The sequence below is a fragment of the Vicugna pacos genome, chromosome 16 (assembly GCF_048564905.1).
Source record: "Vicugna pacos chromosome 16, VicPac4, whole genome shotgun sequence".
In the NCBI taxonomy this organism is placed as follows: domain Eukaryota; kingdom Metazoa; phylum Chordata; class Mammalia; order Artiodactyla; family Camelidae; genus Vicugna; species Vicugna pacos.
Window position 1 is genome coordinate 42,943,648 of NC_133002.1, and position 26,232 is coordinate 42,969,879.

The window sequence follows — 26,232 nt, forward strand, 5'->3', positions numbered from 1 at the left end:
CCTTAATCTAGGCATGTTTTAATTTCCAGGCCTCCTTTTCCTGGCCTTTCTGTTTGAGTCTAAGGCTCCCACTCTGTCATTTTCACTAATCCCAACGACTACCTGCCTTTACCCCACATTTTTCCTCTCATTTCTGAAATTCCAGGGCCTCCCCAACCTCTGTGAACTAATTGTATTTCCATGTTGTGATATAACAGCCCCTAGAAAGACCAGAGGCATTTTCTGAGTATGAATACGGTTCTGAGTCATCTCTCACCCCTTTCTGCCTGCATCTACCTTTAAGACTACACACTGAACATTAGATTGTGAGCTCCTTGAAACTACTGTCTTCTAGACATCAGCAGTATGATGGTGTGGATCTCACAAGGGCTTGATAAATACTTCCTTTGTGAGTAAATGCCACTGGGGCATAGCTGGATGACTGGGTTTACAGGCACTCCTGCCCTAAAGACAAAGGAGATCTGACTTGGAGGTCAAGGGGACTTTCAGATTCTGTACTAAGATCAGAGGCAACATAGAAGGAAGGGGCTGCCAAAATTCAGGTGGTTCAACTCAAGCAGGAATCTGAAGAGCAGGAGATTTCCATTTCCCATCAAGTTCTTCCCAGGCCAGTCCCATGGAGCCTTCTGCTCACTGGGGTCATTCTCCAGGTGTCCTTTGTCCTTCCTTCTCACTTGATCAGGCTCATACTCCTCAGGTAAGTCAGAGGGGAGTGTTGCCTCTTCTTTTAAACTCCTCCCCCAAGAAACCTGGCAGCTATTATGAGTAAGCCAATTTGCATTTGGAAAAGGTCACACTGGTTTGCCTCCAAGGGAAATCTGCAGCAAGTACTGTCACATCATTTCTTGGATTCACATCAAGGAGTTTTTGAGGGAATTACACTTTTGTTCACATCTAAAACACGAGCACCTGAGTAGCAGCCTGGAGAGGTCATCAGGGTCAGGGTGTTTGTTCTAACGTGTGTCTTTCAAGCTAGAAAAACATTTGTCTGGTTCCCTCTCCTTCTAAAGCTTTTTCTCTGTCCTGCCTATCAGCCTGATAGTAGAAACCTAGGAGAAGTTGCCCAGTTCTCAGCTGAAATACGTAGATCATAGTTAGAAATGTCTAGGATTGTCTGCACAGATGGAGCAGGCCAGTAAATTATTGATCACTTGTCCTTCATGGGATTCGGTCAGCATTGTTGAGGAGTATCAGTCCTTCATTAGGAGTTAAATCACTTGCAGTATTATTTTAACCAGAACTCCCATCCTCTTTATGAAGATACTAATTCTTCAAGTTGACAAATTGCTTACTTTGACAGCTTTATTTGCTATACCAAGCCTTCCATGGTCAGTAACCTTGCTTCAGGCCATTGTTTTTAGTTTGATCTTCTCCTAGGAGCAGAACTTGCCTGTTTCTCCTGTTTTATTTAATTAAAAGAACATGCTAGGCTTATTTTTTTAAACAATCTTTTAATTTTTTTCATTTATTTTTATTTTTGTGGGGGGTGCAATTTGTTTTTATTTATTTATTTATTTTTAGAGGAGATACTCAGGATTGAACCCAGGACCTTGTGCATACTAAGCATGTGCTCTCCACTTGAGCTATATAATACCCTGTTAGACTTCTATTAGATACATAAGGACTTATCAGGAAGGGTAATTGAATTTCAGAATCTGAAGTCTTTAAACCAAAAAGCCAAAAAAGGATCTGGCCCTTTCAGGGAATTAATCATCTTTGGAGCATTTTTTGGTGGATTCCATGGATCTAGTTATTCTGGTGAATTTAGTAAAGCTTTGCCCTAAGGACATCTCTCACTCAAGACTGTGTGGGTGTGGGTGTGGGTATGTGTGTGTGTTTTGAACAAATATGTCTGTTCCTCTGGAAAGAAGATAACCTAATTCCCAAATAAGGAAGAGTGTACTCTGCAAAGATTTATGGGCCGTATCAGGAGTAGGCTGAGAGAAAGCATTTTATTTTAGCACAGGTATTGAAAAGAAATGGAATAGATCAAATAGGAATAAGAAAATGATGGTGCAATTTGCTTCTGTTTCCTAGAGCTCACTTTGTAGGCTGCACTGTCCAATAACAGTAGCCATTAACTGTGTATGTCTATTTAAATTAAAGTTCATTAAAATTAAATGAAGTTTAAAATTCAGTTCTACAATAACACTAGCCATATTTCAAGTGGTTAATAGCCACATGTGACTGATAGCTACCATAATGTCAAGAGTAGATATAGAAAATTTGCATCATTGCTAGAAGTTTGTTGGACAGCTCTGCTTTGTGGTAAAGTCAAGAAGTATGACTTGATTATTGAGGTTGAAAGGTAATAACAGGATATATAGAGGGAGACACTGAGATTTGAAGGGCAAAAGTGATCTCATTAGTAATGAATCAGGGTCAGAGATAGTGGACTCCAAAGAGTGGGAAATTACAAGATTCCTGTCAAGATAATTTAGTAGTGTATTTAACAGGATTACGGGGTTTTATCTTACCAGAGTGGTCAGTTTTCACTGTCTTCTGAAAGAAACTTTTCTACTCTTACAAGCACAATGTATTTTCCTGAATTTTTTTTTCTAATCCCTTTCTTGGTCTTCATCTTGTGGCCCTCCTGCCATCGTTACCTGCTTTTCCTTTCCAAATGCCTGTCTTGTCTTCATTGATAAAAAAATCAGCATTCTACATAGTGTTGTTGTGAAGTGTTATTTCACCTCCCAGAACAACTCTATAGATATTGCCCACGTTTTACAGGTGAAAAAACAAAGATTTAAAGAGATTAATTTATGTGAGATCATATAACAGTAATAATCCAGAACCCAGATAAATCTTTTTTAAAATTTTTTTATTGAAGTGTAGTCGGTTTATAATCATTAAGTATTAAGTTTAAGTAAATATGAACCCCAGCTACAGAGGCATAAACACATCAGGTTTTATTCCCTCATGTCAGAGTCCAGAGATAGGCAGTCCAAGGCTAATATGTGCCTCCACCAAGTTGGCAGATGCCAAAGCCTCTTCCAGCTCACTACTACAACATCCTAGGATGTGGCCCTGACCCAGAATAGCTGCTGGAGCATCAGCAGGCAGCATAACGGAGAAAGAGGACATGACATAGTGGGTTCCCCTCACACTTTTAAAGAGACTTCTTTAAGGTTTTACATAAAACTTCTACTTCAATCTCAGTCACATGGCTACGCTAGCTGCAGAGAAAGGCTGGAAATACAGTCACCTAGTCAGGTAGAAATGTACCCAACCAAAAATCAGAGTTCTTTTATTAAAGAAGAGGAGGAGGCTGGATATTGGGAAGTAACTGGCAGCCTCTGCTCCAACAACAGTTTGATTTTTGATCTAGTGCTTTCCCGCTGTTTCATGTTGTCTTTGTGTCATTAGCTAATGATTTAGTTATCCACGCCTCCAGGGCTAGCAGTTTTACCAAAGAATTAAGCATAAGCTCTCTCTTCCAGATGAATAACTGCAATAAAAGCTACCGTTTATTGAGGACTTGCTATGCCTTAGTTGTTATTCTAAGAGCTTTAATCCTCACAACCACCCTCTGTGGTGGGTACCGTTATTAGCCTTCATTTTATATTTAGGGAAACTGAGGTGCAGAACCGTTAAGTGACTTGCCCAAGGTTACACAGGTAATAAATAGCAGAGTCAGAATTCAAGCCCAAGAAATCTAGCCCCAGAGCCCACCCTCTGAGCCATTCTGCTTTGCGGGCCTCTGAGGGAAGTGTTGTAACTGCCTAAAGGTAGGTGGTGGCCTTCATCACCAGGCACAGGAAGAGCCTTTCCAGCTACCTCACCACAGGCATGCCATTCTCCTCCTCGGGATTATTCATAAACTGTGTTAAAAGCATTGTATATCTGATGTGTCTTCTTACTTTTCCATTCTCTATTCCTGATCTTTTTCTGTTCTCCCAAACCTGATGCTGGGAAAAGAGATTGTGACATGCTTTAGATCTTTAGAAAGTTCATATCCGTGAACTCATGTTGGAACTTGCATGAGAAGATTGTACTAGGCGATTAATTAGGTGTTTGTAGAGAATCCAGAGGTTCAAAGTTTCTTTATCTCATTAATGGAAATTTTGTTTCCAAATATGTATGTTTTTAATTTTCTCTTCTTCCCACTCCTCCAGCTCCTATGTTGTAGTTCTGTCTGTGGCTGGTGAGAGTACCACCCATTTGTCACTCCACATCCCTTCCCCATGGACACCCCCACAGAGACTGGTGCTTGAAAGGACGGTCAGTATGTAGCCTGGACTTCTCTGCAGGGTCAGACATCTTTCCTTAACTTCCTCTGGTAGGCTTGACTTCTGGCACTGACTTAATATTAGGTATTTATTGAGCACTCCTTGCCAGGTACTATTGTGGTTCTAGGAATTCCGTGGTGAATGAGACAGACAGTCTCTTACCTCATGGACCTCATGTTCTAGTTAAAGGGAGACAGGCAGTAAAAAAGTAAAGAAATAAATAAGTGAAATAAATCCAGCTTGTGTTAAATACCACAGAGGAAATAAAATGTGTCAATTTGATAAGAGACTAATTATGGGAATTGATTTAGTCAGTCACACAGCCTTATTCCAGCACCTACCACTTTGAGCTACACTTTTACCTCCCTTAGAGTAGAAGGACCAATGGCCATAAATGGAGCCTGAACTCTACCCTCATGCAAATTAGAATTGTCTTGATAACCGATCCTAATCTCTACCCAGTTGTTTGGGTTTTGGGGTTTTTTTTTTAAGAAATGATTTTTTTTTTTAAGAAATGATTCTTACATAAAGAAAAATAGTTAACAAACACCTGAGTACCTCCACCTAGCTTTAAAAGAAGTAATAGATACATATATACATCATAGATACAATGGAAGCTCCTTCTATTACCCTGTTGAGTCCCATTTCTCTTTCTCCTTCGGTAAAGGTAATCACTATCTAAATGCATTATATCTGTATATCTTTTAAATATGTATAGATCCATAAACAATATAGTACTATTTTGTGCATTTAGACTTGTACACATGGCACACTGTGACCATCTGCTTTGCTTACTCAACATTACAGTTTTTAGATTTATTCATGTTGATGTCTGTTCTGTTTCTTTCATTTTAATTGATAATCCATTATGAATGTACCATAATTTATTGATCTCTTTTCTTATAGATGCATACTTTTTAACCACTGCCAACAATACTTCAGTCTTGGGGAGGATGTAGCTCAGTGGTAGAATACATGCTTAGCATGCACGAGGTCCTGGGTTCAATCCCCAGTACCTCCTCTAAAAATAAATAAATTATTTAAAAAAAAACCAACAATACTTCAGTCTCTTTTTTACTAATGTGTGAGTTTCTCTAAGAAATATATCAGAAACAGAATTGCTGCCTTGTAAAGTATACTCACCATCAGCTTTGCTAGCTGTTGGAAATTGCTTTCCAAGGTGATCATATCAGTTTACCTATGAAAGTAAACGAGTTCAAACTTTTCCACATTCTCACCAATACTGGGTATTTCCAAACTTGATTTTTGCCAGTTTGATGAGCTTTAAGTCATATCTTGTTTTATTTTTCATTTTCCTTGTTAGTAGAGGGCTTAAACATTTTTTCATATGTTTATTAGCCATTTGAATTTCCTCTTTGAATTCCATGTTCATATCTCTGCCCATTTTCTCTCCTTATTTCTTCTAATTGGTTCATATAGATTCGTAGGTCTGAATGTGAATCCTTTGTCAGCTATGTGCATTGCAAATCTGTAAAACCGTTGTATAGCTTTTATTGCTGATTTGAATATTGTATTTTATAGTTGACTATTAGTGGTATAAATGTGAGTGCTGTTTTTTCTGTTGATCTTCTGTCTATCAACTTGAGTTGTGTTAGTTCTAATAATAGATGACAGAATAACAGAAATCCTTACTTTGTTTCTGACTTAAGTAGCAATGCTTCTAAACTTGTATCATTGTCTGCTATTTGCCATAAGTTTCTGATATATATCCTTTATCAGGTTTAGGATATTCCTTTCTATTCCTGGTTTGCTGAGGTTATTTTTCATCATAAATAAATGAGTTAAATTATATTTCAATATTTTTTCTTGGTCTGTTAATGACATACGGTCTTTCTTTTTTGACCTGTTAGTGTGGGGATATACGTTAATAAATTACTTATTACTGATGTGCAACCGTCATTTCCTTCCTAAAATAGCTCGCCATGTTCTTACCCTTACTGCTTTACTCCCAAAATGAACATATTCTTGCTTATACTTGTTTCATGGGAAATACATCTTTATTTTCTTAAATGTCTTTACTCTGCTGCCTACATGCCATTTATTCTTCCTATACATAATTATTTGAGCAACAATATGTGTTTTATACCATTTATAGTGCTAGGGGACTACAGAAGAAGAAACTTGGAATCAAATCTGAGTAGGCTGCACTAAAAGGACAACCTTACCTTAGTAGAGAGTTGTGGGAAATAAATTTTAGAAGTATTTAAGAGGGGAGGGTATATCTCAGTGGTAGAGCCCATGCTTAGTGTGCTGGGTTCAACCCCTAGTACCTCCATCAAAAAAAAAAAGAAAAAGAAAAAAAAGTATTTTTAAAATTATATTTGTAAAAAAACTTTTTTAATGAAAAATTAAATGTTAGGGAATAATGTGACAGATTTAGAGGTATGGAGGACTAACCTGGTGGCAGTGTTTAGGAGAGAAGAAACAGTAAAAGAGGCCAGTCAGAGAGCAGTGTAATATCTGAGACTGACTGTGGTGATGAGAATCTAACTCAGACCAGCAGCAGCATTATAGTATGTTTGGTGTTTCCTTAAATATAAGTAGGATAAAGGAGGGGAGAATTGAATATCTTTATAAAATTTTGAGGCTAAATAACTAGTATATTTGAGCTACTGTTGATTAAGATGGGCAAGTTGGAAAAGGAAGCCTTCCGGGATGCATGTTTGAGGTTGGAAACTTCTAAGGAGAGGATAACCACCTCTGTGCAGCCTCCAGAACATTGGCATATGCAACTCAGTGAATATTTTTTGGTGATGTCAGTGGTGGTGAAAATGACAAAATCCTCTGAGAGGCAGTGTGGTGTCAAACTGGAAAGAACACAGAAATCAAAATTAAGAGTTTGAATCCCAGCCCCACTGATAAGACTGTGGGCCTTAGTTTTTACACCTAAGAAGAAGGAATAACACTACCACCCCCATAAGTTGTTTTGAATATTAATGAAATAGCGCTTGTGAAATAATGCCGTAAACTTTCAAATTCACATCTTTAAGGGGGTTTACAGTGGTTAGAGAGGCTATATCAGAGTAACAAGTAGGCAGGCTAGTGGTGCACTGAGTAAGAGATAAGGCAACTAGAGGCAGCATTTGTGATGGTCCTGCTGAAAACTGGATCAGGTGGTCTTTAATATAGCTGTACATCAGTGCTTGTCCAGTAGGACTTTCTGCAGTGATAAAAATGTTCTACTCTGCACTGTGCAGTATGGTAGCCATAAACCACATGCAGGTGCTGACACTTATAATGTGACTTCGTGCCCCTGAGGAAATGATTTTTTTTAATGATTTAAAAAAATTTTTTAATTGTGGTAAAATGTACATAACAAAAAATTTACCATTTTAACCATTTTTTAATTGTATAATTCAGTAGCATTAAGTACAATCACAATGTTCTGCAGTCATTACCATTATCCATTTCCAGAACTTTTTCATCATTTCAAACAGAAACTCTATCCATTAAATAAAAATTCCTCAATCCCCTCTCCCCTCAGCCCCTAGCAACTTCTAGTCTACCTTCTGTCTCTATGAATTTGCGTATTCGTGGTACTTTATATAGGTGGGATCATACAATATTTGTCATTTTGTGTCCGGCTTATTTCACTCAGCATATTGTTTTCAGGGCTCATTCGTGTTGTAGTCTGTGTCAGGATTTAGTTCCTTTTATGGCTGAATAATATTCTAATGCTTGTATATACTACATTTTATTTCTTCATTCTTCTATTAATGGACACTTGGGTTGCTTCCACCTTTTGGCTAGTGTGAATAGTGCTGCTGTGGACTTTTGCTTTCAACTCCTTGGGTATATACCTAAGAGTATAATTACTGAATTATATAGTAATTCTGTGTTTAACTTTCTGAGGAACCACCAAACTATTTTCCACGGTGGCTGTACTGTTTTACATTCCCACCAGCAGTGCACAGGGGTTCCAGTTTCTCTACATTCTCGCCAAAACTCATTGTTCTCTGGTTTTCTTGATAATAACCATCCTAGCAGGTGTGAAGTGGTATATCATTGTGGTTTGGGTTTGCATTTTTCTAATGACTAATGATGTTGAGCATCTTTTTATGTGCTTATGCCATTTGACTATTTTCTTTGGAATAATTTATTTTCCAGTCATTTGCCCATTTTTTAATCAGTTTGCTTTGTTGTGGTTGAGTTGTAGGGGTTCTTTATGAATTTTAACTGTCAATCCCTTAGCAGATAGATGATTTGCAAATGTTTTCTCCCATTTGGTGGGTTGTTGTTTCACTGTCTTGATAGTGTCCTTTGGGATACTAATGTTTTTAATTTTGGTAAGTCCATTTATTTTTATTTTGTTTCCTATATATTTGATGTTGGATCCAAGAAATGATTGCCAAATTCAGTGCCATGAAAATTTCCCCTTGTGTTTTCCTCTATGAGTTTTCTAGTTTTAGCTCTTACATTTAGGTTTTTGATCGATTTTGAGTTAATTTTTAAATATGATATAAAGAAAGGCTCCAACTTCATTCTTTTGCATGGGAATATCCAGCTTTACTAACACCCTTTGTTGAAGACTCCTTTCCCCATTGAATGGTCTTGGCACCCTTGTCAAAAATTGATAGACAGTACATGTGATGGTTTATTCCTGGGCTCTGTGTTCTCTTCCAGTCTGTATGTCCTTATGCCAGTACCACACTGTTTTGATTACTGTAGCTTTGTAGTAAGTTTTGAAATTGGAAAATGGGAGTCCTCCAGTTTTATTCTTTTTCAAAATTGTTTTGGCTATTTTGGGTCCTCTGAGATTCCATATGTATTTTAGGATCTGTTTTTCTGTTTCTGCCAAAAAAAAAAAATGCCATTGGGATTTTGATGGGGATTGCTTTGAATCTGAAGATCACTTTGGGTAGTACTGTCATCTTAACAATATTAAGTCTTCCAGCTCATGAACATGGGATGTCTTATATTTATTGGAACTAAATTTTTATTATATTTAATTTTAGGTAATTAACATTTAAGTTTAAACAGCCACATGTGGCTATTGGCTATTGTATTAGATAGCACAGCCCTAGAGAATCATCCTCAGATTTTCTTTCCTTTCTAAAACATTGGACAGTGGTGACACCTGAGAGGCCTTGCAGTACCTGAATCATCTTTGGGCTCAGGATGACTGCACATATGAAAAGCATGGTTATAGAGGCCTGCCTACAGGAAGGTGTGTGTCCCTCCAGGTGATATCTCTGTCTCTGTCTCTCTCTGCCACATGAGACGACCACACGTCATGCAGCATCAGGTTCTGTCTCCTCCTCTGTTTTCCTTTTGGAAGTGTCTAGTTTGCTTCAGTATGGAAGAGAACCAGTTGCTTTCAAAAAAGTTAGCAAAAGACAGATTCTGCTTCTGGCAGAAATGGAACTCCTTCTGCCTCTTCCTACTTCCATATAAACAGAGACCACGGCACTCAAAATGGGTCAAGTGTTCGAAAAGAAAGTTCCTTTTGAAATGAAAATGGTGATTACTTTAAAGCATTTATACCTTGTTTATCACACTGATGCTATTCTCATGGAAACAAGAACAGACAACAGAAAGTGCCTTCAGTTGCCAAGAATTGTTGTACTCCCAATTCCATTTTCCTTGAGGGTCAAGAGTCCAAGAGATCCCTGCACATCACAAAAAAAGGGGGGGGGGGGCGGGAGAGAGTATAGCTCAGTGGTAGAGTGCATGCTTAGCATGCATGAGGTCCTGGGTTCAATCCCCAGTATCTCTGTTAAAAAAATTAGTAAATAAATAAATAAACCTAATTACCTGCCCCTTTCAAAAAATAAATTAAAATAAAATAAACCTTTAAAAATTATTTTAAAAAAGAAACAGAAAATAAAGGATGAATGCTAGAATTGATTGATTGATTGATTAAACTAGGAAACTCCCTTTCCATGTCCATTCTGTTAGGATGCATAAGAGCTGTGTCCATAGGACTGTTCACAGTGGTCTGCCTGCTCCCCTCTTTAGCACCTCTCTAAAGACTCCCTAGGGAGATCTGTACATCTTCTCAGAGTAAACAGGAAAACTTGACAAATAAAATTGGGAGTCTTAGAGTCTAGAGGCTCTCAGACATGGGTCTTTAAGAAGATGCCTTTGGCCTTGGGCAGCCAGGAGCAGTAGGTTTGTGGTGTCTTTGTATAAACATTTTATTATGATTCTCCTGCAGGGGAGCCCTCCAGTCAGCTTCTAGACCAGAACTGGAACCTGTATGTCCTGGCCTGCCCATAACCGCTCTGTATCAGCCTTTCCTGAAAATAGGCTGGAACATCCCTTGTGTATTCAGAATTGGACTAGCTCAGCAGCTACTCACTTCTCTAAATATGCTTTCTCCACTTTACTGCCCTCTAGCCCACACCCCAGCCTCATTCTCACCCCTCTCCTTGTATACAGATAACTTCTTTGTTGTAACATTTGGGTTGATCTACCACAACTCTACCAAAATTCCTGTGCTAACCACTTGGGTGTTCTGGTGTCAGAACTTAGAAGTGTCCCTACTGTCCCACCCAGCTTCCTCAGTTCTCCTCTTTCTTCCTGGGTTGTTGTGCTGGAATGATATTCCTCTTGGATTTCAGTGTGTGCAGTCTTCTTTGGGTGGAGCCTTGAGCTGTTCACAGGAGTGCTGGTAATGTCTGGCCTTCAGTGCTGCCAAAGGCAAAAAGCTGGCCTCTTCTCCGTTTAAAGCACATAGTTGGATTGCTGGGGCAGTGTTAGATGGAGGGTGGAGTGAGCAAATACCGCTTTCTTCCTACTGTGTTTTCAGGAAATGATTATAAAGGAGCTATAAGTGCGAATGAAGTCTAAAGAATGGATTGACATCCTCCCCTGCACCCCCTACTCCGGGGGGGGAAAAATACCCAGATGAACACACACACACACACTCACACTCCTACAGTCTTCCATTAGGCTCCATCCCAGATCCACACCCTTATTCTGCTGGACTTAATTTGGTACTGTTTCAGAGCAAAGAACCTTTGTTAAACTATCTCCGTTCTCTTCCCTAGAAGAGAACTCAGCTGTAATTGGCTGAATGAGAGCTGAACTTTCCCTTTAGGCAAACTGTGGCTTCCGCTTCCCTGTCCTCTCCCCTCCCAAGAGCAGTAAGGGCAGAGAGGCACATAGATGGGAGGAATAACCAATGCCAGGATTTCATCCCTCAATTAGGGAGTGGGGTTTTCAGAACTAGTAGTAAAATTGTTTGCAGAGACAGTTGTCAATGAACATCAACACACCTCCATTCCTTTCTTCCAGCTGCCTCTTTCCCTCTACAACCCCTTCTCCTGGTACCTCCATTGAGTTTAAGCCATATGGCTCTTATGAATCTTGTCTGGAGTCTCCTAAAGTGGCAGATTTTGCTGTGCAGAGCACAGCACCACTGGGTCTGCCCCTCCCCTCTCAGCAGCTGTTTGCCACTGACCGAGGTGGCGACTGAGCCTGTGTGTGTGGCCGGAGTCAGTGACGAGCCTCCCGCCCAGACCCGGGGAAGCCCTCAGCCAATGTGGTTCCTGTGGCAGCAGCCAAACACGCCAGAGCTCCTCATACCTTCAGGGCTGTGGTGTAACAGCCAGCTTCATGCGGTGGCATTGTTTAGTGTTGGTTGACTTGACTTCTCTGTCCCCACCCTCTGTATTTAAGGGAATCTGGCCATCGCCCAGGAGAGAAGAAGCTGGCACTTGCAGAGTGGCTTCCTGCTGCCTCTCTTGTAGTAGGAGCCAGGACCACCTTCCATGTCTGCCTTCCTATCCGTGTGGCAAAGGCAAAGGACCCTTCTGTGCTCAGCCTCCCATTGCGGGGTTTCAAGTTGCCTAAGATCAGGACACGGCTATCTGCCAGGTTATCTGCCCAGATAAACATTTATTGTTTACAGGAACGTGTTTCAGCTGCTCTGGCTGATCCCACTGGTGAGATCTTCTAGTTTCTTGAGGTTTTAAGCCAGTATGTGGGGCTGACGTCCAGACAGAGAACTGCTGGAGCTGGAGAGGTTCTCTCTCTGTGACTGGCCACTTCTGACTTAGCTTAGCCATTGCCCCCTCCCCACCCAGTGCCAGAGCCAAATTTATATCTCTCAGTTCCCAGCCCTGCCTTCTGGGTATTGAAACTGCCTCTCCATTTTCAACATTTCTAGCCTTTCAAACTTGAGGATTTATATAAGAGCCAGCATTATGACATAAACAACTGAAGGCTTCCTTTAGGTGGCAAAACCAGCATTCTGACACTTACTCTGTTTTCCTTAATAGCTAGTGAGACAGCCATTTACTGAAGGCAACAGGGATAAAGACAGATTTTCTTTTTTAAATACAAACAGCCATGTCGACTGCATCCAACTGTACACTGTCTTATTTTCTAGTGTTATAATTGATTTCCAACATTTTACTACACTGCAAAGTTGTACAATGAGCTCACTTATCCTCAGCATCTAGATTCTGTCCATTTTCATCTAACTGTACTTACTTTGTCATGTGTCTGTCCATGCATCTCCATCCATCATCAGTTTCTTTTTTTTTAAATATATTTTTATTGGACTATAGTCAGTTTGCAATGTTGTTCCAATTTCTGGTGTACAGCACAGTACTTCAGTCATATAGGAACATACGTATATTCATTTCATACTCTTTTTAACCATAAGTTACTACAAGATATTAAATATAGTTCCCTGTGCTATACAGTATAAACTTGTTGTTTATCTATTTTATATATAGTAGTCAGTATCTGCAAATCTTGAACTCCTGATTTATCCCCTTCCACCCTCTTCCCCCTCAGTAACCATAAGTTTGTTTTCTATGTCTGCAAGTCTGTTTCTGTTTTGTAAATAAGGTTGTCTTTTTTTGTCTTTTTTTAGATTCCACATGTAAGTGATATCATATGGTATTTTTCTTTCTCTTTTTTCTTTTTTTATCAGTTTCTTTTTGATCTGTGTCATCAATTCACTTTCTCTTAATCCTTCTGCATGCATATATATCATTAACTAAAGTTCAGTATTTGTTCATGGCTTTTTCATTTGAGGTAAAATTTACATACAATGATATAGACAAATATTAAGTGTCCCTTTGCTAGCTTCTGGCAAATACATGGACCTATGTAACCCAAAACCTATCAAAATACAGAATCTCATTATTATGCTCTCTTATCTCCACTTTTACTCCCAGAGGCAATCTCTGTCCTGATTTTTTTTCCCATCATGGATTAGATTTGCATTTTTCAGAACTTCATAAAAATGGAATCTTATAGCATATACTCTTTTGAGTAAGGCTTCTTTCATTTAGTATAAAGTTTTTGAGATTCCTCCATGTTGTCACATTTATCAGCAGTTTATTCCTTTTTATCGCTGAGTAGTGTTCCGTTTTATGAATATGTCATAGTTTATCCATTCTTTGATTGATTGATGGCTATTTCCAGTTTGGTGCTATTATGAATAAAGTTGCTATGAATAATTATACACAGATCTTTTTGTGAACATGTGTTTTCTCTTGGATAAATGTCTAGGATTGGAACTGCTGAGTCATATGGGTAGATGTATGCTTTTTAATGGAGGCTGTTAGACCTTTTTCCAAAGGTGATTGTGCCATATTACACTCCAGCAGTGCATAAGAGTTCTGGTTGCTCCACATCCTCGTTCGGGAGAGGGGAATGGTATATGGTCTGGGTTTTAATTTGCATTTCCCTGATGACTAATATAGAATTTATATACTTTTCCTTGTCCTTACTAACCATCTGTATATCTTCTTTGTGAAGGATCTGTCTTAGATCTTTTGTCCATTTTCTTTAATTGACTTGTTTGTTTTCTTGTTACTGAGTTAGAAGATTTCTTTATGTATTCTGTATACAAGTACTTTGTCAGATATATATGTTTTGTGAATGTTTTCACTCAATCCATGGCTTGCCTGCTTATTTTCTTAACAGTGTCTTGTTGAACAGAAGTTTTTAATTTTGATGAAATCTAATTTATCATGTTTTTCTTTTATGGCTATTACTTTTTGAGAGCTTGAAAACTCAAGTCATGTACACTCTCTCCCATCCCTGCACAATAGTTTATCCTATTAACATTTTGTATTAGTGTAGCTCATTTGTTAAAGCTGATGAGCAAATATTGATACATTGTTATCAACTGAAATCCATAGTTTACATTAGGGTTCACTCTTTGTGTTGTATGTTCTGTGGGTTTTGACAAATCTATAATGATATTATTCACCATTATAGTATCATACAACATAGTTTCACTGCCCTAAAAATAACCCTGTGCTCCATCTATTCATCCTTCCCTTCATCTCCTCTAGCCTCTGGCAACCACTGATCTTATTACTGTCTCTATAGTTTTGCCTTTTTCCAGAGTGTCATATAGTTGGAATCATACAACCTTCAGAATCATTGGTAGTCTTTTCATATTGGCTTCTTTCACTTGGTATACACTTAAGGTTGTTTTGTGGCTTAATAGCTTCTTTTCATTCCTGAGTAATATTCCATTGAATAGATGTACCACAGTTTCTTTATCCATTCACCTGTTGAACATCTTGATTGCTTCCAAATTTTGGCAATTATGAATAAAGCCGCTATAAACATTTTTGTGTGGACATAAGTTTTCAACTCATTTAGATAGACAAAGTTCCTGGTGCTCCACAGCCTCACTAGCATTTGGTATTTTCTGTATTTTGGATTTTAGCCATTCTGATAGGTATGTAGTGTATCTAATTATTTTAATTTGCAGTTTTTAATGACTTAGGATGTTGAGCATCTTTTCATATGTTTGCCATCTGTACACTTAGTTTAGTGAGGTGTCTGTTCAGATCTTTTGCCCATTTTTTAATTGGGTTGTTTTCTTATTGTTAAGTTTTAAGAGTCACTGATTGATTTTTTAAATGTTTAAACAAGCTTGCATTTCTTGAATAAACCCTGTTTGCTGCATTGGATTTGCAAGTATTTTGGTAAAGATCTTTGTGTCTGTGTTCATGAGGAATATTTATAATGTTGTTGTTATATCTTGTCAGGTTCTGGCATTAGAGTTATGCTGACCTCATTAAATGACTTGGAAAGTTCAACTTCCTTCTCCTCCTCCATTTTTTGGAAGAGTTTATGTAATATTGGTGTTAAATCTAAGTTGTCAAACTTATTGGCATAAAATGGTTCATAATAATGTCTTACTATCATTTTGATGTCTGTAGGATCTGTGTGTAGTGACATACAGATTATTTAGAAGTCTGGGGTTTAATTTCCAAATATTTTGGATTTTCCTGGATGTCTTATTGTTATTGATTCCTAACTTAATTCCATTGTGATCAGAGAGCATACTCGGCATTATTTCAGTCCTTTTAAATTTATTGAGTCATGTTTTATGGCTTCGCACATATCTGTCTTGAAGAACATGCTGTTATGTGCAATGAAAAGAATGTATCTTGTATGTTGGGTGTAGTGTTTTATAGATATCAGTTAGGTCAAGGTGGTTGATAGTGTTGAGATCCTCTATGTCTTTACTTATATTTTATGTAGTTGCTCTATTAATTTCTGAGAGAGGAGTGTTAAAATCTCCAAATATGATTGTGGGTTTTATGTTCTTCCCTTTAATTTGTCCATTTTTGTTTCCTATATTTTGAAGCTCTGTTACTAGGCACATACACCATTATGATTGTTACATCTTCCTGATGAATTGACCATTTTATTATTGTGAAAATGTCCCTCTTTCATCTCTTGCAATGCCCTGAAACCAGTTTTTTTCTGATATTTAATATAATCACTCCAGCTTTCTAATATTTATTATTTGCATGGTGTATCTTTTCCCATCCATTTGCTTGTAACCAGTCTGTGTCTTTATATATAAAATGTGTCTCTTATTGACAGCATATATTTGAGTCTTACTTTTTAATCCATGCTGATAATCTCCTCCTTTTAACTGGAGTATTAACATTTAAGGTAATTATCTCTGTGGCTGATTTAGGTTTACAATTTTGTTACTTGTTTTCTGGTTGTCCCTTCTGATTTTTTTCTTCCTTTTGTACCTCTTATACCTACTTTCCTGACTTCTTTTAGATTATTTCATTTTTTTTTTTGAATTCCATTTTAACTTATTTATTGGTATTTTAGCTGTTTCTGTTTACAGTTTTTGAGTGGTGGCTCTGTATATTATACATCCTTAACTTTTCAGACTAGATAGTTACCGTTGTACCAGTTCACATAAAATGTGGAAACCTTGCAACCATACAGTTCCAGTTACGCATTGCTCTGTCTTTTATTATTATGGTTATTATATGGTATGTATGGTATACTATAACATACATGTGTATATTATATACTGTATATATTATAAGCCCCACATGACATTGTTACAAAGTTGTTTTTGGTTTTTTGCTTCAAAGACATGCAAATTTTATCCCTACTAACTTAATATTAGCAAACATTTTAAATAATGCTAAATCCCTGTGCTGATAAGGCTGTGTGTGTGTGTGTGTGTGTGTGTGTGTGTGTTAAAATATATGTAACATAAAATTTACCATTTTATCTGTTTTTATTTTGTTGCACATGCTTTTGGTGTCATATACAAGAAATCATTGCCAAGTCATAAAGATTTTCTCCTGTTTTATTCTAAGAATTTTATAGTTTTAGCTTTTTTTAAAAACATTTTTTATTGATTTATAATCATTTTACAATGTTGTATCAAATTCCAGTGTAGAGCACAATTTTTCAGTTATACATGAACATATATATATTCATTGTCACATTTTTTTCTCTGTGAGTTACCATAAGATCTTCTGTTTATTTCCCTGTGCTATACAGTATAATCTTGTTTATCTATTCTACAGTTTTGAAATCCCATCTATCCCTTCCCACCCTCCTCCCCCTTGGCAACCACAAGTTTGTATTCTATGTCTATGAGTTTATTTCTGTTTTGTATTTATGCTTTGTTTTTTTGTTTTTGTTTTTGTTTTTTAGATTCCACATACAAGCGATCTCATATGGTATTTTTCTTTCTCTTTCTGGCTTACTTCACTTAGAATGACATTCTCCAGGAGCATCCATGTTGCTGCAAATGGCGTTATGTTGTCAGTTTTTATGGCTGAATAGTATTCCATTGTATAAATATACCACATCTTCTTTATCCAGTCATCCATTGACGGACATTTAGGCTGTCTCCATGACTTGGCTATCATAAATAGTGCTGCTACGAACATTGGAGTGCAGGTGTCATCCTGAAGTAGGGTTCATTCTGGATATATGCCCAGGAGTGGGATTCCTGGGTCCTATAGTAAGTCTATTCTTAGTCTTTTGAGGAATCTCCACACTGTTTTCCATAGTGGCTGCACCAAACTGCATTCCCACTAGCAGTATAGGAGGGTTCCCCTTTCTCCACAGCTTCTCCAGCATTTGTCATTTGTGGATTTTTGAATGACGGCCATTCTGACTGGTGTGAGGTGATAAGTTTTAGCTTTTAAGTTTAGGTCTTTTACCGATGTTGGGTTAATTTTTATGTATGGTGTTAGGTAAGGAACCAACCTCATTCTTCAGAATGTTGATATCCAGTTTGTAAAATGTTATAATTTTTTCTATAAACATATCTATATATCTTTTTTAATTTAAGAGAGTAGAAAAACTTGTTTGTATATACCCAGATATTTACATTTTCTTTTAGCTTGAAGAGCTTTTGGCTTTTCTTCTAGGGCAAATTTGCTATAAATTCTGAGTATTCTTTAATTGGAAAATGTCTTTATTTCACTTCCTTCTTTAAAGATGTTGTCACTGGATGTAGAAAATTTTCAGTAATTTGAATATGTTCATCCATTGTCTTATGGCCTGTACAGTTTCTGATAAGACATCAACACTTGTTAAATTGTTGTTCTCTGTATATGATCTTTATATGTGATGGGTCATTTTTCTCTGCTTTGTAGATTTTCTCTACCTAGTTTTCAGCAGTTTGGCTGTGATATGTCTAGACATGATTCTCTTTGTATTTATCCTGCTTTGGGGTTCACTATGTTCTTGAATCTAAAAAATGTTTTCTACTAAATCTGGGTAACTTTCAGACATGTTACTGAAGTTATTTTTTTCTGCTCCAGTCTCTCTCTTCTTCTGGGATTCAGTTACACATACATTAGGCCTTTTGCCATTGTCTCCCAAATCTCAGAGGCTTTATTAATTTTTTTCTTTTTCTTTTTCTCTTTAGATTGGATGATTTCTGTTGTTCTGACTTCAAATTTACTCACTTCTTTGTCGTCTCCATTTCCTTTAAGCCCATCCAGTGACTTTCTTATTTCTGATATTGGATCATTGGGTTGTTTTGTTTCATTTCTAAAATTTCCATTTGGTTCTTTTTCATTACTTCTGTTTCTCTGCTGAGATTTCCTATCTTTTCATTTATTTCAATGTTTTTCCTTTATCTCATTGAACAGCATGATGGTAACTTTTTCAGTAATTTTACTGTTAATCCTAACAACTGTGTCGTTTTGGAGTTGGTCTCTGTTTACTATCTTTTCTCTTGAGAATAGGTCACATTTTCCTGTTTCTTTGTATATTGAGAAACTTTGGATTTTATCCTGGAATTATGAATGTCATATGGATTTTGTTTTATTCCTCCAGAGAGGATTGATGCTTTAGTGTATGAGGCAGTTCAGTTGACCGGACTCAAACTGCAGTAGGTCAGACATCCATTCCATTTGTCTGCTTTTTTGGTTTGTTTTTACATTTAATCTACACATGCATGGTTCAGAGGTCAGCCAGATATTCGAGTATTGTGTATACACAGAATATGGGGCTTCCTCTTTCTGGCTACCCTCTTTATGAGATTTCCTCCCTTGCTTTTTAGCAGCTGTGATTGTACCAAACTTTGTCCTTTGTTTCTGCAGGCTACTGAAGACTAGATTTTTCAGCAGTTTTAGCTGTGCTGTATGGGGCCATAAACTGTGGCCTTCCCTCAACCTATAGATTGGGAGGAGGGGAGAAAGTTGACTGCCCTAGTTCCTTCTTCTGAGTGTCAATACCTCTCACAAATCTGCCTGCTTTAGTTCACTCTCTAGTGCCTTCGGATATTTGTTTTTGTAATTTTGCCCAGAATTTATCATTGTTATTCACAGGAAATTTGATCCAGTAGGAACTTATTTAGTCATGTTGGAAGCAGAACTCCTGCACTGGCTGACTTAGAAATTTGTCCACATGTATATTAGTGCTATTTCTACCACTTAGAGTTGTGGAACCTCTGCTTTCTGGAATCCATGACACATTCTTTTGAATATCTTTAAGGATGGCGAATCTTCAGACTTCAAGTCTTGCATCAGTTTTTTTTTTTTTTAATTTAAATAGCCAGAACAACACTTGGAATCAAGAATGGTAGATAATTTTTGCAGTAAATGATAAATATAGTGAGCAAGTTGAGTTATTCCTTTTTAAGGTCAAAAATAAAGTGGGTCTTTGAAATAATGAGAATTACTACTACAGTTAATAAACTCATTTTTAAAATGTTTAAAAGAGAAATTTTCAGGTACTTTTGAGCATTGCCATTGCCATTTGTATATCTTCTTAGGGAGTTAACGGGTAACATCCTTTGCCCCCCTCCTTTTCTTTTTGGAATACTTTTCACTCGTTTTTTTTTGGAAAAGGGCTTTCTAGGAAGGGTTGGAACCCTTTTTCAATCATTTATATTAAAAATACTTTATACAGTTTGTCCCTTACCTTTCATTATTTATGAGATTTTTCTCAAATGTGATTTAAAATCTTGTGTAGCCAGATGTTTCCATTTTCCCTTTATGAAATTTGTTTTTATGCTTAGAAAAATCTTCCTAACCTCAAACCAAGTGAATAATCATATTTTCTTCTCATTATTTCACTTTTTGAAAAATTATTATTATTAAACTTATTATCTGGAATTTATTTTGCTGAATTATGTGAGATAGAGATCTAACTTAATTTTTCAAAATGGTTTATAAAATAGCAGCATTTATTAAATAATTTATTTTGTCCCTAGTTAACTAAAAGTTGAGCTTCATCATATGATTGATAGATAGATAGATAAATGCTATGCTAAAATCTATATAGAGAGATAACAGATGCATACTAGCATCTGTTTTTTTTTTTTTTCTATTCTTGAAACATAACTTTATTGTTTTAGTTACCTTAGCTTTGTAATATGTTGTAATACTAGTGATGTGAGTTTACACACATTTCTTTAATGTATTTTTTGCAGTATACCTTTGGCTTTTCCTACCTACTTATGCTTTATGCAAACTTCAGAATAATTTTAAATACTTTTAACTTCCCCTGCAAAATCCTCATGGTATTTTTTTTAATTGAGATGTAATTAACATGTAACATTAGTTTCAGGTGTACAGTATGATTAGTTACGTGGATATAATGCAAAGTAATCGCAACAATAAGGCTAGTTAACAATCCATCACCACACATAGTTATAAATATCTTTTTCTTGTGATGATACTTTTAAGATTTACTCTTAGCAACTTTCAAATATACAGTAAAAGATATGGAACACATCACAAATTTGCTGGTTATCCTTGTACAGGAGCTATGTTAATCTTCTCTGTATTGTTCCAGTGTTAGTATATGTACTGCCAAAAACGAGCACTCCTCATGGTGTTTGATTGGAATTACATTCACTTTAAAAATTTTTCAAAGATTTTGAACATTGGTATAAGTTTTCTTTATTTATTTATTCTTATTTTCTTATTAGAACAAAGTATTCTCTAAATACCAATTATTTTTATGTCTCCCACAATTTTTCATTAATTTTCTTGCTATAGTGAATGGGATTTTTTTCCATTATATCTTCTAAATAGTACTTGGGAAGAGCTAACTTATTTATATCCAGCTGTCACATTAAATTCTCTTATTAATTCTATGTTTTTAGCAAGTCACTTTGGAATTTCTAAGTATATTCACTTCAAATAATGACAGTGTTACCTCTTTTTCAAAAGTTACATGTCTTTTTTCTGATTTCTCATTGCCTTGACACATCTCCCACCACTCTCCTGTTCACTTACTCCTTACTGGCCAAATTGCCCTACTTATTCTTTAGTTATATGAAACAACTCATGCCTCTGGGCCTTTGCACTTCTTTTCTGTTGCATTCATCATTATCCTACAGTGTATTTACTTTCTAATGTCCTTCAGATTCCTGTTCAGGAGCCAGCCTTATCAGAAAGTTTTTTACCAGTAATCTATAAAAATGAACAATCTATCCCAGACACTCTCTGTCCCATTACTGGACTTTATTTTTCTTCTTAACGTGTACCATCACCTACCTGACAACTGATTTTGTTTTGTTTTTGCTTTGCTTATTTATTGTCCCCAACTAGAATGTAAAACTTTGATTTTATTCACTGTATTACTCCCCAATGCTTAGAACAGTGCCTAGAGAATGGATCCTTATCCTTCCCTGTACCACTGATAAGCATTTATTGGCTGAATAAGTAAGTGAATTGAAGGAACTTATCTATAAGGCATCTCAGACTATAGAAGTTTTGGAAAGAAAAACACTGACACCTCCTTTTTCTGTTTCTTCTTTTATTGTGTACCTTTTCAGAATTTTTAGTTCTAATGTCAAATTTTTAGGCAGGATTATTGACATATAACATAAATATATACAGTAAATAGTCCACCAATGTGTTTAGTTGGATGAGTTTTGACAAAAATATACAGTAGTATAATATCACCACAATCAGGATGTGAAATCTTTTCATCACTTTTTGTGTCAACTTTGTTGACTTATAATATCCAGAAAATCATCCATTTCTCTGAAATCTTCACATTTTTAAAATCTCTTCACTAATTAAAAATTAAGGATACATTATTATATCTGCTTTCCATTTCTAATTATATTTCTATGTTACCTGATTTTTTTCTTTAATTTATTAGCAGTTAGTTATTTCTTAGTTTTCAAAGACTAGCTCTTATATTTATTGTCTTCTAATTCATTAATTTTTATTTTAATGTTTATTTTCTTCCTTTCATTTTTCTTGGACTTGTTTTGTTTTTCTACACATGTTGATCTTTTGTGTTCATTTGTTTTTTATTAGTTTACTTAAAGGCTTTATGGCTTTGAATATGCCATTACTCATACTTTGGCCACATTCTGATTCATTTAGATGTGTGCTGTTCTAATGATCATTTTCTAAGTAGACTTTGATTAACATTTTTATTTTTTCTTTTTGATTCTGAAGTTACTTAGGAGAGTTTTGTTTTTTGGATTTCTTGAACTACGTCATTTAATTTCTGTGTTGCAGTATTTTTAAATTTAATTTATTGAGGTAAAATTCATACAACATATAAAATTAACCATTTGAAGAGAAAAATTCAGTGACATTTAGAATATTCACAATGTGTGCAACCAGCATCTCCATACTTACTGCATCTTAATTCCCGTTGTTTATCTTTACTTTTTAAAATACAGTACTTTATTTTTCTCTAATTATCAAGTAGAAGAATTAAATAGGATATAACTTTCTGTCATTTTAGTTAGGATTATGTTCAGCTGCAAGAAACAGAAAATCCCCAAATGATGGTAACTTAAATAAAATAGAAATAGGTTTCTGTCTCAAGTGGAGGAAGCCCAGAGGTTTTCTGGTTTGGCACTCCGTGGTGTCATGGACTGAGGTTTTTTTATTTTGTTGCTCTGCTATACTTGGTTTTCATTTCCAAGGACGCTCAGAGTCTAAGATGGCTATTGGAATGCTAGCCACTTCATCTGTATGCAAGCCTGTGGGAAGTAGAAACAGTTTTAAAAAAGGAATGGCAATTTTTAAAAATCTTTAAAAGACACCTCTTTCTTTAAGCACCTTTCCTGGGAATTCATACACACTTCTGCCTACATTCTGTTAGCCAGAACTAGAGTCACATGGCCAAACCTAGCTTCAGTGTAGACTGGGAAATATTTTTATTCTAGGTAGATCATATGCACAGCTAAAAATCAAGAGTTCTGTTACAAGGGAAGAGAAGAGCAGATAATGGGAAACAATTAGTGGTTTCTGCCACACCTCCCCAGAAGTACATGTACCACCTCCTGCTTCCTCCTTCTCTTACCACTCCTCCATTTCCTAGTTTTAATATGTATCAATGAGATTTTAGATAGTAGTGGGTATTTACTAAAGACTTACAATGGGCCAGTGTTTAACCTGCCCAGCAACTTTACCTGGAGGTTAGTACTGTCATTATCTCTATCTTATAGATGAAGAAAATGAGACCCAGAAAGATTAAACTTTTTACCTAAGCTCATATATCCAGTAATTCAAACCTATGCTGTAGTATCCAGATTAACCACTATATACTCCCAACCCTGTTATCATTAAATGTTTTTACAGTGTATATACATTATGTATACATTGTGTATCTTTCCTCTGACGACTACTTTTTGACATTTGCATTGTATCAGAATCCTATTAACATCACTTAAATAAAATTAAATATCTTTTGCTCTTTTTGCTTTATGCCATTTGTTTTTTAATGCAGTTTTATGTATTTTATGTTCCTGGGTTTTATTTGTTTGTTTTTTGTTGTTGTTTTGGGGGGGGGGTTTGTTGTTTTTACTTTTTACTGTTGAAACTTTCAAACATAAAAGAAAAGTAAAGAGAATAGTATAATGAATCACTGTGTAACTGAAGCAGTTATCAACATTCTGCCAATATTTTTTTCAATCATTATCTTTGCATCCCTGCCAAATTTTGTTCTTGGAGGTTTTAAATCATATTCCATTCATCTTAACTGAAAATACTTCAGTAGATACCTCTAACTGGTAAGGCTTTTTTCCCTAGCATAACCTCCAAAACGTTATACATATCAAATTTAATAATCTGTTAATATCATATAGTCCATTTTCAGATTCTCCAAATTATCTCAAAAATGTCATTTCACAATGGGTTTGGCAGAATTAAAATATAAGCAAGCTCCATACTTTGTGTTTGGTTGATGTGTCTCTTAAGGGTCTTTTAATGTATAACAGTTTCCCCACCTCCCCTTTTTAAAATGCCGTTTATTTGTTGAAGATGTTCTTGATTTTTTCTTTTAAACAATGCTTTTGATTTTTCTTTTTACTGATATCTTGTTATACTGGGATACATGTTTAAGTAATATTTTTTCTGAGAGAAAAGTGTTTCTTATCTTTCTGAGTCTTAGTTTATCTGAGAATGCCTTTCTTTTGCCCTTCTACATGATGGGGCAGTTTTGGGGCAGAAAAGTCTGGGGCCAATCAGATCTGTGTGTGGGTTTTTGTTGTTGCTGTTGTTGTTTTTGTTTGTCTGTTTTAATGCTTACAGGATTATTTTTTCTCATTATCCTTGGAAATTAAAGACTGAACCTGGGTATGTCTGGGTCAGGGATGGCAAATGTCTGATAGGTGTACTTTCATTCTGTGCCAAAGACAGCATTGCTACTTGATCACAACACCCTTTCCCATTGAATACAAATGAAGCCTCAGGCTCATTGAAAAAAAATAAAAATAAAACAGTCAGGCTTTAAATCTCTCTTTTACTCAGGAAAGTTTCCTTGTCCTTTTCCCCCCACTTCCTTTCTCATGTTTTAAAAATTATTACTCTTGTCCTATCAGTCTTTATCTCTCTGGAATAGCTTTTAAAGATTAGGGTTCTCGCTCCACATGTCTATACCCCCATCCCCATTATTTTCATGCCTGTTTGTCCTTCTGTGTTGTAGAAGAGGCTCAACCAAGTCGTCCATCTCACTAATTCAGTTTTCCGTTACTGTTTTCTGTTGCTTACAGCCTTACCTGCAGTTTTTCCTGATCATTTTTGATATGACTTCCTAATCTGGATTGAAATGAAGTTTACTACATGGTGGGGTGTTTTTGTTTTCATTCTGTTTTTCTACTTTTTTTTATTGAAGTTTAACCTTCTTAAAGTAGTGTGCACTACTTTTTTTTAAGTTGAAGTACAGTCAATTACAGTGTGCCAGTTTCTGGTGTATAGCACAGTGTCCCAGTCATTAATATGTACTACTTTTAAGTTTAAACTCAGTACATTTTTACATATGGTTATGTTCATGCTAACTGCCACCCAGATCAAGATACAAAATATTTCTCACACCCCAGCCGGCTCCTTTATACGCCCTCATTAATACTCTCCCTCACACAGGTAACAGTTTTTCTGACCTCGTTCACTACCAGTTAGTTTTGCCTGTTTTTGAACTGCATGTAAATGGAATCATATGCTACATACCCTTTGTATCTGCCTTCTTTTATTCAATAAAATCTATGAGAGATTTATTCATGTTGTTATATGTAAGAGTAGTTCATTCTTCATGATTGCTGTGTAGTATTTTGTTGTATAAATATAGCACTTTTTTTTAACTATTGATGAAAGTTTTTTTCTTTTGCCAGTCTTGTCTGTTATGAATAAAGCTTCCAATGGGCTTTTTATATATGTCTTTTGGTGGACATATGCTCTATTTCTCTTATATACCTAGGAATGGGATTGTTAGGTCATAAGGTAGATATATGTTTAACTTCAGTAGACACTGCCAAATGGATTTCTAAGGTAGTTGTGCCAGTATACATGACCATCTGCAATATGTGAGAACTTCAGTTGTTCCACATCTTTGCCAACTGTTGGTTTTAATTTTGGTTTTGGTTTTCATTGTAGTCACTCTGGTGGGTGTGTAGAAGTATCTCATTGTGATTTTGATTTGCATTTCGTTGGTGAATAATGTTGAGTACCTTTTCTTCTGCTTTTGGTCACTTGGATATCCTCTTCTGTGGAATGCCTTTTCCTGACTTTTGTCCATTTTTCCCTTGGGTAGCTTATCTCTTTCTTATTGATTTGTAGAATAATTTTTTAATATTCTGAGTATATGTCCTGTGCTGGGTATACATATATGTATTGAAAATATCTTCTCTCAGTCTTAGCTCATGTGTTCACTTTTAATGGTGTCTTTTGATGAACACAAGTTCATAATTTTAATGAAGTCACATTTGCCAGTTTTTTTCTTTAATGGTTAGTGCTTTTTGTGTCCTATATTAGGAAATATTTGCCTACTCCAAGATCATGAAAATACTCTG

General features: G+C 36.1%; 1 protein-coding gene and 1 non-coding gene across 5 annotated transcripts in view; one reads left to right on the plus strand and one right to left on the minus strand.

The window, feature by feature from the left end:
- SMG6 (SMG6 nonsense mediated mRNA decay factor) overlaps window positions 1-26,232 on the plus strand; it is a 190,987-nt gene that overhangs the window by 121,909 nt on the left and 42,846 nt on the right. The window lies entirely within an intron of this gene.
- LOC116283758 (U6 spliceosomal RNA) lies at window positions 20,689-20,796 on the minus strand. Its single transcript, XR_004193468.2, has one exon. It is a non-coding gene; the product is annotated as a U6 spliceosomal RNA (small nuclear RNA).